The sequence below is a fragment of the Globicephala melas genome, chromosome 9 (genome assembly GCF_963455315.2).
Source record: "Globicephala melas chromosome 9, mGloMel1.2, whole genome shotgun sequence".
In the NCBI taxonomy this organism is placed as follows: domain Eukaryota; kingdom Metazoa; phylum Chordata; class Mammalia; order Artiodactyla; family Delphinidae; genus Globicephala; species Globicephala melas.
Genome location: NC_083322.1, coordinates 60,055,562 through 60,071,422, shown reverse-complemented (window position 1 = coordinate 60,071,422; position 15,861 = coordinate 60,055,562). Strand labels below are relative to the sequence as shown.

The following is a 15,861-nucleotide window of genomic DNA, read 5'->3' as shown; positions in this document are numbered from 1 at the left end:
CTGAAAATGGTATTAAATATAGATATATCAAAGAAGTATTCTATTTTGACTTAAAAAAGCAAAAGCTGTTTCATTTCCTCCTCCCCCCTTCTCCTCCTGTTCTTCCCTCTCCCTCTATTCTTTCATTCTTCCTCCTTTTATCCCCCATTTTTCCTCCTCTCCCCATCTGTGTGGGTCACTGAAAGCATGAGAATGTCTGTTGGTTTGGGTTTTGTTTTTCTGTTTTTGTTTTGTTACAAGCTCTGCAAGTGATTCTTGGTGATAAACGCCAAGATTTAGGAAGACTTGTGGTAGAGCAGTGGCTCTAAAACTTGAATGAACATCAGAATGATCTAGAGAGCTTATTAAAACAGATTGCTGGGCTCTCCTCCTGTGGGTCTGTAATGGGACTTAAGCATATGTATTTTTTAACAAATCCTCAGGCGCTGCTGGTCTGAAGATTACATGTTTGAGAATTGCTTCAGGTTGTATGACCAACACTCCTGTCTCCAACTGACCACTTATCCTTAGCCCAGGCTCCAGCTTTGAACTACTTCTTAAAAGTTTCATCTGCAATTGTAAACATAGGCTTATACAAACCATCAAGCCCACCAAATAGTTCCTAAAGATAAACACCAAAAGCTGGACTTCTGTTGCTTAAACATTCAGTTAACAGAATATGCACTTAGCGAAGCACCATGACACCATGTAAATGACTCTCATAGCTCGTCTGATCAGAACACTCTGGAGGTGAAATGTGTCCATAGGCATTTGCTCTTGTTTGATGCATTTGAATTCTATCACCTCCTAGAGACGGCTTTGGAGTTCCTCAGAAGCAAAGGGTGGTAGCAAATTAGACTTGATTTAATTTCTGTGTAAATAGAAGACCAAAATGACAAATCTTTCCATAAAACAAAAGCCTCAATATAGGTCATTATTTTTATATCCTTTGAGGATTCATTGGGATCATGAAGATTTTTCTCTCCTTCAGTGCATGGATTAAATGTTGAAAACAATTCCCAGAATTTGAAACATCATGATGGCTACTTCTCTGTACCTGCTCTTGTTTGTCTCAAACATAGACTTGTTGCCTGCAGGAACTAGGGGATGAGTTGAGTGACATCTGAGTTACCTACTGTTTATCTCATTTAACACCCACAATAACTGTGAGGAAAATGGTGAGAAAACGAAGATGAATTCTCCCAAGGAAACATAAGCAATAAGTTGTGGGTCAGGATTTACACGTAGTTCTATCAGGTTCTACCATGCCTTGCTGATACCTAGATTCAGAGTGCTCCGGCAAATACACAATCTGTTGAAAATAATAACAAGCCAAAAGAGAACTAGAAAGTGACACAAAATCTTCTTAATTTCTTATCAGAACGTTCCTTGATTTTATTTGAATTGCCTTGATTTTTAAGACCTGCACCCATACATCAACAAATCTATTTTTGTGGGTATTTTAAAATTCTGAGGTTCAATTCGTTGTTAGAACATGTAAAACTTCCTGTGCAGGCAGTGATGCAAATCATCAAGGTCTATAGAAATGTCTTAGAATATGCTGATTCTGAGCTATATTTACCATGGAGAGACGTTTCTGTGAATATCACGATCCTCTGCTAAAAGGTCAACCTTCTTCTCTGCATCCAGAAATTCATGAAAATGGGAGAGGCTCCAGAGACTCAAGGTACAGGGACTGCTGGGCGTAGCATAGAGGGAGTTAAAGGGAGTGTGCTCTAAGAAGGCTAATGGGGGGTACATAGGGGAAGTTTCAGCTAATGCCAATCATACAGCCTCAAAGGAGCCATGGTCAGATTCTCTGTAGACTCCAGCAAACCCATAAAAGGCAGGAGCAAAGCAAGGATGTTTTCATCACATGCCTTCTGTATATGAATACCTGGGTGGTCGGCAATATTAAAATAGCTTATTTGAAACTGACAGCTTCCAGAATTTGTAGCCAAGCTCCATTTGCTAGAAACACAACTCTGGACACCAACAGATTTGTCTCGCTTGGAATAGGAATTACACATTTGCCTATAAATATTTATCTCTGAAGAGATGTCTTTCTTAATGTTTAGTCTCCCCATAAGCTTTTGATTTAAAAAATTATTATGAATTTTAGAAAGTACTTTATTTGTTCCAGGGATACCATGCAGAGTGCTTTAAATGGGTCATTTCATTTAATTCTCACAACAACCCCCTAGATAAGTGCCATTATTATCTTCCCTATTTGACAAATGAGGATATGGGGGCTTAGTAGTAACATATCCAAGGTCCAACGGGAAGTGGCAAAGCTGGGATTCAAACTCAGCCAGTGGGAATCCAGGGTCTGCATCCCTAATTACACCATTCTGCCTATCAATATTTATGCAGACCTGGAGCAGTAGTTCTCAACCCTGGATGCACATGGGAATCATCTGGGACATTGCATTTTGGAGAAAAAAAACATCTGATGCTTGAATCCTGCCTTAAGAGTTCTGATTTAATTGATGGAAGGTGGGGTTAGTCACAAGTGTTTTCAAAAGCTCCCCCAGTTGAGTCTAATAATACACAACCAATACTTGAGCTTCAAATATACTGATGCCTGGGTCCCACCCTCCCCACCCCCGAGGTTGTAATGTAATTGGTCTGGAATATGACTTGGGCTTTGGGATTTCTAAAAGATCTCTGCCCCCCACCCCACGCTGCCCCAGGTGATTCTAATACACAGACAAGTTCAGGAACCTCTGCACTAGGGACTCTCAAATTCTGACCAGTATCAGAATCATTGGAAGAACTTTATTAGAGTACAAATGCCAGGCCCTATCCTACTTAGTTGGGCCTTGGCCTCTGTGTATCTCAAACTTTATTGCACATCACAGTCATCTGGAGGGCTTGTTAAATGACCATTTCCTGTGTACAACCCCAGAAATTCTGCTTCAGCAGGTCAGGGGGGGTGGGCTTAAAATTTGCATTTTTAGTAAGCTCGCAGATGATGTCATCGTTGCTGGTCTGGGGATCACAGGGAAATGGAATTTTCTCCCCAGGGACATTAGTCAATGTGTGGAGGCATTTTCTGTTGTCCCCATGGAGGTTAGGGAAGAGTGCTATTGGCTTCTAGTGTGCAGAGGCCACAAGTGCTGCTAAACATCCTACAATGCACAGGAGAGACCCCAGTAAAACAGTTATCTGGTCCAAATGTTAGTAGTGCCAAAATTGAGAAACGCTGCTCTGGACTTTAGAGGAATGTTTAGGTCATTTTAAACCAGAGAATTTGAACACAGATTTGGAGAAAAAGATCTAGAACTCTTGAATCAGTATCGTCTTTAAAATTGAAATATAGAACAGGGCTTCCCTGGTGGCGCAGTGGTTGAGAGTCTGCCTGCCGATGCAGGGGACACGGGTTCGTGCCCCGGTCCGGGAGGATCCCACGTACCGCGGAGCGGCTGGGCCCGTGAGCCATGGTCGCTGAGCCTGCACGTCCAGAGCCTGTGCTCCGCAACGGGAGAGGCCACAACAGTGAGAGGCCCACGTACCGCAAAAAAAAAAAAAAAAATTGAAATATAGAACAAACTGCATGGCTTAGATATACTTAGAAGTTGTAAAACATTGTGATTTCTATTTCAAAACAGAAGACTAACACGTGGAAAGGCATTACTTCTTTGGCAAACTTTTTGCTGTAGCATGAATTATTATTATAGCATTCGGATGCCTTCCAGAGGGTTCCAAATCCTCCATGAGTTTGCCTTGAAATTTTGTATAAAAAAATCTGGGGCTTCCCTGGTGGCGCAGTGGTTGAGAGTCCGCCTGCCGATGCAGGGGACGTGGGTTCGTGCCGCGGTCCGGGAGGATCCCACATACCGCGGAGCGGCTGGGCCCGTGGGCCGTGGCCGCTGAGCCTGTGCGTCCGGAGCCTGTGCTCCGCAACGGGAGAGGCCACAACAGTGAGAGGCCCGCGTTCCGCAAAAAAAAAAAAAAAAAAAAAAAAAAAATCTGAATTTACTAAGGAAACTATTAGAGGGTAATTATCCTTTTTATAAAAGTACTGAACAGAGGACCTCATTAAAGTGAATGTTCACAGTGCATTTTAAAGGAAATCTAAATTACCTTGAAAAATATTCTCTAAAGTGAAATCCATGGATATTTTCCCACATTGATTTTGTTGTTTTATGTTTAAGAAATCTAGGTGGTAAGGATATAGGAACTTTAAGAAACCAAAGACCTGTCTTCAGTGGGTTTAAAGCTAAGACGTGTGTAGGTCTCTGATGTGAGGAAGTAAGTAAAAATTGCCTTGGGGGTGACAAATATGTTCTGGAAATGCTTTTGAAGGCATCATGTAGGTAGAGGATGTTTTGTGGGAAAGGTGAATTCAGGACTGGACCCAAAACAGAGCAAAATCTAGAAACTAGATAACTAGTCTGGAGGTTATGGATGGTTAAGGCAAAACACTGGGTGTCCCCAACAGGGAGCAGATGATCCTAAGGGGAAGAAGCATCTGTCCTGCCCGGTGGTTCAGGCACTAGACCAGGAGGCTCTCCTTGGATATGGCTTCACCCACTTCTCTAGTGGAAGCGGGTGTGAGGGTGAGTGACTACGTGCAGAATTCTGGGAGTGTGGGAAGCTTGACACCTTACTGTGAACTTTATTCCAAGTCTCAAGGAAGACTCAGTGGCAGACCACTAAGTGGTGCAACCAGGTTAAAGTTTGGATTTGACAGCTCTGCTGGGCGAACCCAATCATCTGCAATTTAGAAGTAAAACGCAAGTTCAGGGAGTGGGCCAAAATTTCAGAACAAATTAAAATTAGGTAAAATGTTGGTAGCCCTCTCCCACCATCCACTTAATGCATTTTCCTCTCTGACAAGTGTGCCATTGAAGGTTGTGCTCCATTGTTTGAGTGTCATAACTATAGGTCTATTTTAGTGATAGCAGACACCAGCAAAGGCTGATATTTCCCCACAGACTTTTTTTCCTTGCCATCTCTCTATTTAGCTCTTTTCTAGTTATTTGCCGTCTTTTAGATACTGTGTGGGTGAAGAAATATTAGTTCTAATAACCCCTGGTTCCCATTGAAATGAAAAGGTACAATTAGGTGAAATCTATTGGCAAAATTGTGTATTTGTCCAAAGTGAGCAGGGAGGATATTTACCTCCTGCCTTTGGAAGCTGCATGATTATCAGAATTTGAATAACAGCTGGGCTCTTTCCCTTTGTTAGGATATATCTTTTCTTTCTTTCTTTCTTTTTTTTTTTTTTTTTTTTTTTTTTTTTTTTTTTTTTGCGGTACGCGGGCCTCTCACTGTTGTGGCCTCTCCCGTTGCGGAGCACAGGCTCCGGACGCGCAGGCTCATTGGCCATGGCTCACGAGCCCAGCCGCTCCGCGGCATGTGGGATCTTCCCGGACCGGGGCACAAACCCGTGTCCCCTGCCTCGGCAGGCGGACTCTCAACCAGTGCGCCACCAGGGAAGCCCAGGATGCATCTTTTACATCTATTGATTATTTCAAGATGATTGTATGAGTAAATTCCTCCATACTTCCAACACTAAGGTGAGGCAGGTTAGAGAACTATTCTTCTTTGTTGTCAAGTTAGTGCTTTACAATACAAATTGCAGCAGAAGGCTCCTGCTGGATTTTATTCTTGTTTTCTCCAAGACTAAAAAGTTAAATAAATCAGCAGTCTTTGAAACCTGCTGGCAGGGTTCTGACACTCATTTGAAATATGGAATCTCAGAAGCATTTGGCTGTTTTGAAACCAACAAAGGACTTAAGCCAGTCATCTTGAAATTAATAAATACCCCTCTGTATTTCTCTGTGACTCTCTATGAGGATTGGTCTTTTTTCACCCTCTTAGGGTAGACAAGTCCTTCTGCCTTGCTCTTTGGATTCAAGATGATGCCACAAATAGAGGTTTTCACTGTGTAGATGAGTAAAGTACAAATTGATTTTACCCATCAGCCCTCCTGCCAAGTGCTTCCTGACCAAGACTCAGCTCCAGGCAGATAGAAAAGTGAATTAGGTACTTCAAGGAATTGAACGTTCACTAGGGGAAGTAGACACGCTTGCTTATAAGGCATTTGCCAAATCCTGGTTGGAATTTGGTTCCTTTGAAAAGAGTAAGGCACAAAGTTCTAGAAACTGAGAGACAAAGAGCAAAGGGCTTTCCTAGTACCTTTTTATTCTCTGTTCAAAATAACATTGACGAACTTTTTAGGAATCCCCATTTGGATTTCGCTCTCGTTGGAAGGTTTTCTTTCTTTGAAATATATGAGCAGCTCTGGACTTGGAGGTTGGGAACAAGAGGAAGGAAGGGGCACCGTAATAATCCCTAGGGTGGAAATGCAGGGCCATGAGAACAGTCCACCATAATATCTCATTCAGCTAGGTTCACTAGAAGTTATGCCACTGTACACCGACAGACAACATAATTCTCAGATAGGAGTAAGTCTCCCAGGAATTTTACCAGCATTACATGCCCATTTGTCGCATCATGCAAGCACTTTCCTCTGAGAAAGATGCCAAATATTTTTGTGTGTGACTGTCCAAACAGAGGATAGCCACAATTGCTAAACCCACAATTGTTTTTCATGAGAGGGAAAAAAGAGGCCCTAATTGTTTAGTGAATGTTAGGAGGTATGTTTATGCCCTTTATAGGGCCATAAAGCAGTTGCCTAAAATAATGCCCCATGTAGCTCCTTTGTTCAAAGAACGTTGCACCCCATCTTCTCCTTGCATGTCACAAATCAGTAGGTAGATGTTTAATATTTAGGAGAGATATACAGCCCAAACCATGGACAACACACCTCAGAAAAAACTTAAACTTTAGTGATTTTTTTTTTTTAGTGTGTGTACAATCCCAATTGAGTGGGTTTATCCTAAAGCTTCCTGTTGATAACAGCAAAATGCAGGCAAAGTTTTAAAAGAAAGAACCCAAGTGAAAATACCTTGAGCATGTAAATTCAATACCATGGATAGTTTTTAGATGTCTTTCATGTGAATCTAGGGATTCAGAGTGAACAGAAAACATGAGATACAAAGGTTTAAGTATGCAGAGCCATAAACAAAACCATTTTTATTTTTCAAAACTAAGGATTAATGCTATATATACATAGGTAGTTAAAATATCTAACTATTCAAATATTTTTTATGATAAACCTCGGCAAAATAAATCAGAGTTTAAAGCGACTAGAATTTCTATTAGTTGAGTACAAGGTGTTACTAATCCGTTGTTAGTTGAAGTGTCTGCAAATGTGCATTTTAGAAATTCAATGTTATTTTTTTGTTTGTTTTTAGGTAAAACATCTTTTAATGTAGTAAAAACGAAAAGAAAAATGTAGTAAAAACGTGCACTGGTGTCTTACAATATGATCATAGTAGGAGGGTTTATGCCTGGAGATTGTGAATTGACATAAATCTGTCCTGCTTTCCCACAGACAGCTGTGCCCCTCCCCCTTCTGGTTATTGCTGCATATGTCCTTGAAGCTTTATTTTTCTGTAGGTATAAAGTAAGATTTTCTTCCTTGTCCTCATACATCCTACTTATAAAATAAACTCCTTCATAATTAATTGGCTGCCTGGATCAAGTATGAACTATGTGTCCAAAGGATGGAGGAGTTATTTCTCCTACTTCTTATTAGCCAAACAAAACATATTTGCAGATTTTGATATCCATGATGAAGCTACAAGCAGGGCTGTGATGGGGTGTGTGTGTGTGTGTGTGTCTGTCTGTGTGTCCAGGTATGTATCCCATTTTGAATTTTTAGAATCAGCTAAGTGTACTAAAATGATCACAAGACAAATACTGTTGCTTTACGTTGTTTTCATAAGACGGTCACCAAAAAGCATCATGTATGGCTAGAGTATTGGGAAAGTCAAGGTTTGTTATGTACCTTATCAGTTACCCAAGCTTCACTCACTTGAATTAAGTGTTTGTCGTTAGGTAGGAAATGTTAAAGTTTTATCTTAGACTTGAAAAGTGAAGGAAATCCATGGTTATAAGGGGATGTGCATGAAGAAGTAAATCCCTAAGAAGTTGTGAAGAAAGCTCGTTCAATCTCTTGTTGAGAGTGTGTCTACACTGGGGAGAAATGGGTACACATTCTGATTTTCAATTTTTTCCCTCAGACATAACCCTCGTCACAGCCCTCTCCCTAAGTGTACTAGTCAAATTCATTTTGTTTTGAAAAACTATGGGTGTATATATAGCCTTTCTATCTTTAAAATAACTTTTTTGACAAGTTCAAAAATGTAAGATATATGACAGAACAGAAATTTTCTTCAATTATATAGTTTTATTTTCCACAGTGCTGCAGCTGAAGTTTGCCCTGTTGTCAGTTCATACATGAGTCCTGTTGACACTTCTTTTCTCTTAAGTGCCAGGGGTTTGGCTTTGAAGGTTTTCCTAACTCAGTCTTTAGGGACCACTCTAATTACATTATTAAACAAGATGAAAATAATTCAGATAACAAAACCTTCTTTAGAGATACCCATCCAACGAATTAAGTATAAAAAACTTATTCAGTAGAGTATATTGCAAAAAATTAAATGAGACTTAAAAATGGCAAATTATCTTCATATCTTTTATTAGGACATGTAAGAACTAATGCAAACATGATGAGAAATAGCTGTCAGGTTTGTAAAAGCAATTTTTGACTGTTATTCTCTCTCTCTTTCTGGATTTTCTTTAGAGAAATATTTGAACTTTCATGCTATAATATGAATTTATTCAAGCCTAAAATGTTATTTTATTACATTAAACATTTATATTTATCGAACATAAAACACTGAGCAGAATATTTTAACATTTCAAATGGTTCATATCATTTAAATGTTTTATGTCACAAATTCACACAGAAATCATACACTAATATTGTGTGTGTCGGTGTGTGAGAGAGAGAATTTTAAAAACAACTAAAACATGCTTTCTAAACTAGAGGAAGAAAAAAATTGATGAGGGAAAATAATCATCCAACATACAAGGAGGCAAGGGAAAAAGAGAAACATAGAAGTGGAAAAAATACTGCAAAATAAGAAAATACAAATGAATACAAATACATCAGTCCTCACAATCTACATAATTTGACTAGGGTTCCAGTTAAAAGCCGAGATCTTTAGATTATTTTTAAATTAACTATATATTATTTACCAGTATACATTTAAAAATTCATAATAAGGACACCGAAAGGTAGTGAGTGAAAAGATGGGAAAATACGCACTAGGCAAATACTAACCAAAGCAAAGTTGATAGAGCTAAAGTGATACCAAATAAAACAGGCTTTAAGACAAAAACAATGTTCAAAATAAAGAGGGTCACAGGTACATACAATTCCCAATTCACCAAGAAAAGAATATATATAATTCTGAAGTTATATATACCTAAAACGTAGCTTTAAATATAGAGAGTAAAATTAGGAAAAATTACAAGGATAGAAAAATCCACCAGCACAGTTAGATTATATCACACCAATTTCAGTAATTGATTTTAAAAGTAGGCAAAAAAAAAAAATCACTAAGGATGAGGATTTGAACGCAATTAAAAAGCTTGATCTAATGTGTATATATATAGAATTCTGAGCTCACTATTAGAATACATTTTCAAGTACACATGGAACATGTTTTTTGAAATGCGTTATGAACTGGACATAAAGCAACTCCTTAATTTCAAAAATCTATATCATACATATCCTAATCTCTGAACTCAAGGAAATTAAGATAGATATTATTACCAAAAGAGGAATTTTTAAATTTCATGCATTTGAAATTTAAACACATGTTTTAATTACCCGTGGGTAAAAGAAACCACACAAAAATTTAAAATACTTAGAACCAAATGTGAATGAAAAACTATATATAAAAATTTCCAAGATGCAACTAGAGCATCTTCATGTTAAAAGAATACTTTATAGCTTACTTTTAGAAGTCTGAAAGTGAAAAGGGTGCTATATATAGGCTGCAGAAAACAAGCAGAAGTTATTTTGAAGCAGATGTAATGGTTCAAAATCTAAAATGATAGAACATACTAAAACTGACTCATGAAGAATTAGTTAATCCATATAGTCTATGACTATATCAGTCAGGGTTCATTCAGGGAAACAAAAAACTAATATAGGAACTGTGTAAAGAGGTTTCAGGACAACTGAGGCAACAGGGATAGTAACTGCAGGCAGTATCTGTTACTTCTAGAGCTGTGGGAAAAAACGAAGAGGTTACTATTTTCGGAATTTAACAGCTTGGAAAAGAGACTCCTCAGAGCTGGGACCCAGATCTCTGAGGAGAGGGTGCTGTTCAGCAGGTGCTGATGTTCAGGGGTTCAGAGGAAGCCCCCCGTCCCTGCAGATCTTCGAATCAAACCACTGAGGAAGGAAGCACTGGCCACCTGGTGCTGGTGTCTCTAAGGAGAGACAGTGATGCTGGTTATGGGATTATAGAAAAAACTGGAACAAAAAATGGCACTGCCAAAGTAAAGAAACATTTCTGGGGTGCCATTAACAGGAAGCAAACACAGAAGGGACAGGTTCCTTCTCCTTCCTCCAGTCTCCTAGTCTCCCTTTAGCAGCTATTGGAAGAAACTAACAGGCAACCCTAAGGAAAGGAAAAATGTGGTTTGAAGAGTGTCATTTCCAGTATTGCAAGACAAAATAGAGAACAGGCTTTTTTAAATTTTATTGGAGTATAGTTGATTTCCAAGGTTGTGTTAGTTTCAGGGATATAGCATAGCGATTCAGTTATTCATATACATATATTCATTCTTTTTCAGATTCTTTTCCCATATAGGTTATTACAGAACATTGAGTAGAGTTCCCTGTGCTATACAGTAGGTCCTTGTTTGTTCTCTATTTTATATATAGTAGTGTGTGTATGTTAATCCCAAGCTCATAATTTATCCCTCCTCCCCTCCCTATCCCCTTTGGTAACCGTAAGTTTGCTTTCGAGTTCTGTGAGTCTGTTTCTGTTTTGTAAATAAGTTCACTTGTATCATTTTTTTAGATTCCACATATAGCAATATCATATGATACTTACCTTTCTCTGTCTGATTTACTTAGTATGATAATCTCTAGTTTCATCCATGTTGCTGCAAATGGAATTACTTCATTCTTTTTTTTTTGAAGGAAGGTAATCCACTTGGTATTTATAAAGCATTAAATACTGAGGAACTTTCATAATTATGAAAACTGCTTAAGAAGTAGTGAGTTTAGCATTACAAGTACAAAAAGTACTAATGCCTATAGCTCATCTCCTGAGATGTTAGATTAAATTAAAAAGAAAAATTCTGAAAAAGAGTAAACTCTTGGTCTTGTTGCTTGGGAGAAAAATCTAAACTTTAGAGGCTAGCTCAAAAGTCTATCTTGGTTGCAGGCTTCAAGTCTGGTAGGAATCACAGCTGCTCAGTTGAAAACCTATTAAGAGTAGCAGCAAGGTTAATGAAGAGCAAGCTAAATCTCCTCAGAATAATTCATGCTGCCACAGATTTGCTCTGTGGACTTGGAGATGCTGCTGTTCACCCAGCACTGGGAGAGGGAAGGCGCACAAATGAACTCACAGTTTCGGATGTCAGAGGAGCTGAAGGACTGTTTAGGGAAACCATCTCCGGGATTGCTAATTGGAGCTTTAAGCGATGCAGAGGATTGCTGATTGCAGTTTCTCTCTGGATCTCAGTGTCTGATAAAGCAGACATAGTGGCACCGCTCTTCATATTGGCTCCGCAGGCTGCCACTTACCAAGCAGGCATTCCCAACCAGAGCTCTAACCACGCGACTACAGTGGGCCCATTCCACTGGGCAAAAGGTAATCCCTTTCTCCAAGCTTCTTCTAGAGGTTCATGCTTTTTCCTCAGTCTTCTATCCTCAGTTTGAATTCCAAGTTGGCCTATCCCCAGGGACTCCTGAGCTGCAGCTTCAGTCTCCATAAAGCCCCGGAGCTGCCCAAGTCGAGGTTTTTCTTTTTTACCAAAACAAATGTCCTATTGAAGACTTGATTCCTTTCTTCTTGGGGGCTTTGTGAAGAGAGTCTTGGTGGCTGTTGGCACTGCCAAGCCCAAGGCTTTCAGGCTTGAGGGAGGCAGTTAAACTACTTAGGGCATCATTGCGGAGGAAGAAGGGAGGGTGTGAGTCATCCTGTTGGCTCTAGGGGGAGGGGGAGGAGAAGTTTCACATTTAATTGTTGATTTATCCTCCCGACCATCTTCTTCTACCACTGCAGTCTTTCTCCGATGTTTCCTTAGATCACTTGGCAGTGTCGTGACTCCCATCCGATCCATATCCCTGGCAGGACTTTGAGGGGTGAGCTTTGGTGTTGAGTGTCCACTGGGGGGGGAGATGAACTGGCCAGTGAAGGAGCTGTAATCGAGGCAGTGATGGAGGTACCTGAAAGGACCCTCGCTAAATTCAGGCCTTCCAGACTCACACTAGCCACTCTATTCTCAATTTCTTCAGCATGTAACTCTACATTGTTTTTCTTCCTGAATTAGTCTGATTTCTTTGTTGATAGCATCCAGCTGTTCCTGAAGCATCATGGCTAGGGTCTGGGCATCAGAATGACCACTTGGAGAGTGAAGATCCATTGAGCTAAAAATCGTTTCTCTTTCATCATCATCAATGTCAGACATTTCTACGTCACTTTCAAAAGGGAGACTGCTTAGCACTGCAATTTGTTGTGTTCTATTCCATTCGTGATCCCCAAGAGATTTCACCTTTGGCTCATCTCTCCGCACACCCATGTGACCTCTCCTTGGTCTTCTTATTACTTTGGTTGTTCTGTAATCAGACTGGCTGTCCACTAGGGATCCAACAGAATACCGCAGCTCAGCTGAGGTGTCTAGATGAGTTCTTGATATTGTGGGTTCAATTAAAGAGTCAGTTCTCATTTTCATCTGGTCAAGTTCAGATCTCAGCTTATCAATTTCTTCTGCTAATCTTTCCTTATCATGTAAAGATTCTTCCAGATTCTTTCTGAAAGTTTCTGATTCTTGAATTAAAACATTCCTCTCTTCTAGAGCAGCCATTCGTTCCTTTAAGTGTAGCTGTAAGCGTTTGTTGGATCCAGTCAGAAGTCTATCCACAGTATCGGATAATCTTTTGTTGTACTCCTCATTCATTTTCTCTCTTTGCCTAGCTCTTTGAAGTTCTTGATTTTTCTCTTCAATTTGACCTTCTAGATGCCTCATAAATTCTTCAATGTTTCCATGTCTTTCTTCAGCCTTTGTTAGGGCTGCAGTTCTCTGAGCCAGTTCAGCCTCTACTTCAGGTAAGCTCTCAGCTTTTCCCATAGTTTGCTGTAACTTTTGCTCAGCCAGCTCAAGACGCTCTTGTAACTGTCTGTTCTTCTCTTCCAACTGCCATAGGATGGCCTCTTTATTTGCTAACTCATTTCCTAGTTTGTCATTCATGTCATGTATGGAGGTAGATTCTCTCTGAGCACTGAGGTAACGCTTCTCAAGGGTCATGATTCTTTCTTCCATGTCTTCCTTCTGTGCCATGGCCTCCCTAATGTCCCTTTGATACTTAGTGTTCCATTTCTTCTGTTTTAATGAGACCCTTTCTTGCTGTCTCTACTTCCTGTTCCACCTCTCCCACTTGAGAAGAAAGGGCTGCTAAACATTCTTTCATTTGGGCCATTTCATAGTTTTGTTTTACAAACAATTCTTATAGTTCAACTACAAGACTTGTTTCATCAGTTGAGTCTATAGAGCCATTGGACAAATGCTTTTCATGGACTTTCTGGCCAAGTTTCATCCCTTCAAGATGTTCTGATTCTGTGGATCCCTCACTTGATGCCATTTTTCTTTGTATACGAACATTTTGTTCATGCAAAGCAGCAATCTCCTGATTAGCAGCAGCTAGTTCTTCTTCCAGTGCAGAGACTCTTTCTAAAGAAACCCTCAGTCACTCCCTTACCTTCCATCCAAAGCCTTGAGGTGCTCAAATAAAGATTTCAGTGACCTGAGAACCTCGACTTCGCTGGACATTCCAGAGGGGGACAGGGCTTGTCACTTCACCACCGTCATTCTTAGTGACCTTTCATATCGTGACACAAGGTACTCCAAATGCTTCAGTAACAGTCTTGTATTGTTTCTTTCAGCTTTAAGTTCAGAAATTTCTTCTTCCTTTTTTAGAAGTTGTTCCCTGTTGGCATTTAATTCTTTTGTCAGTGCAGCAAATTCCGGTGGATCAACCCCCTTAGAACCAGTCAGCCCTCCTGTCAGGGATTCAATATTCTGCTGGTGTTGGAGGGTCTCCTGCAGAGGCAGGGGGTGGCTGTGGCTCACTGAGGGGACAAGGACACTGGCAGCAGAAGTTCTGGGAAGTACCCCTTGGCGTGAGCCTTCCTGGAGTCTGCCATTAGCCCCACCAAAGAGCCTCTAGGCTCCAGTCTATTCCATTCTTTTTTTATGGCTGAGTAATATTCCATTGTATATATGTACCATATCTTCTTTATCTATTCATCTGTTGATGGATATTTAGGTTGCTTCCATGTCTTAGCTATTGCAAATAATGTAGCAATGAACACTCTGTATCTTTTTAAATTTTTTTCCAGATAAATGCCTGGAGTGGGATTGCTGGATCATATGCTAGTTCTATTTTTAGCTTTTTAGGGAACCTCCATACTGTTTTCCATAGTGGTTGTACCAATTTACATTCCCCCCAACAGTGTAAGAGGGTTCTCTTTTCTCCACACCCTCTCCAGCATTTATTGTTTGTAGACTTTTTGATAATGGCCATTCTGACTGGTGTGAGGTGATACCTCATTGTAGTTCTGATTTGCATTTCTCTAATATTATAATTAGCGATGTTGAGCATCTTTTCATGTGTGAGAACTGTTACTTTTGAGCATAGTCCTGGGTACTTGTGGTAGAGAAGAAGAAATTCTGAAAATAAATGAGCTAAATATACAACTTTAAGAAGTTAGAAAAACAGAATAACTCTAAAGAAATTAGGCAGGTCTAATTAATAAAGATAAAAATAAGTGAAATAGAAAATAAAGATTCAATAGACAGAATGAGCAAAGCCAAAATATAGTTCTTCAAAAAGAATAAGAAAATTGACAAAACTGAAAAAGAAAAAGGCATAGGTAAATAATTTGGGAAAAGGAAAAGGAAGACATACAAACACTGCAGAAACCAAGCAGAGGATATTATGAACAGCTGTATGCCAAAAACTTTAGAAATACGTGAAATGGTCAAATTATTAAAACAGTCTCAATAAGTAGAAACTCTAGTCTGTGGCCATTGAAGAAATTAGACTTGTAGTCATTTCTCTCCCACAAATCAAACACCAGGCTCAGATGGTTTTATAGGACAATTCTACTTCTTTCAAGGAAAAGAAGAAGAATTTTTCACAAACTCTTTAGGGCCTATAACAAAAACCAGAGTGGAATATTTCTTCTAAAAGTTATAACTTAATACCAAAACCACAATTAGTAAAAGAAAAGATATAGGCCAGTTCAAAGAACAAATCTGTCAGTGTATATAAAAACACAAGATGTATTCAATAGTGAAATGCTACAAGTGTTCTCCTTAAGGGACAGTATAAACATACTCGCTATCATCATGGGTATTCAACATTGTACTGGAGGTCTTAAAATAATGTGACAAGGAGAAAATGGTAGAAAAGTAATGGAAGGAGAAAAATGTCATCTATAGATGATATGATCATCTACATAGACAACACAAAGGGCGATATACAAATTACTGAAATTGTTATGGAAACCTGTCAAGGTGGCAATATGTAAGATTAATACACAAAAAACAGCTGCGTTTCTATATACCAGCAACGAACAGAAAATTCAGGGGTTTTTTGTTTTTTGTTTGTTTGTTTGCGGTACGTGGGCCTCTCACCTTTGTGACCTCTTCTGTCGCGGAGCACAGGCTCCAGACGCGCAGGCCCCAGACGCGCAGGCTCAGCGGCCATGG

General features: G+C 39.5%; 1 pseudogene; it reads right to left on the bottom strand.

The window, feature by feature from the left end:
* Positions 1–11,152: 11,152 nt before the first annotated feature.
* On the bottom strand, positions 11,153–15,497 carry LOC115853926 (liprin-alpha-2-like; annotated as a pseudogene).
* Between the last annotated feature and the right edge of the window lie 364 nt (positions 15,498–15,861).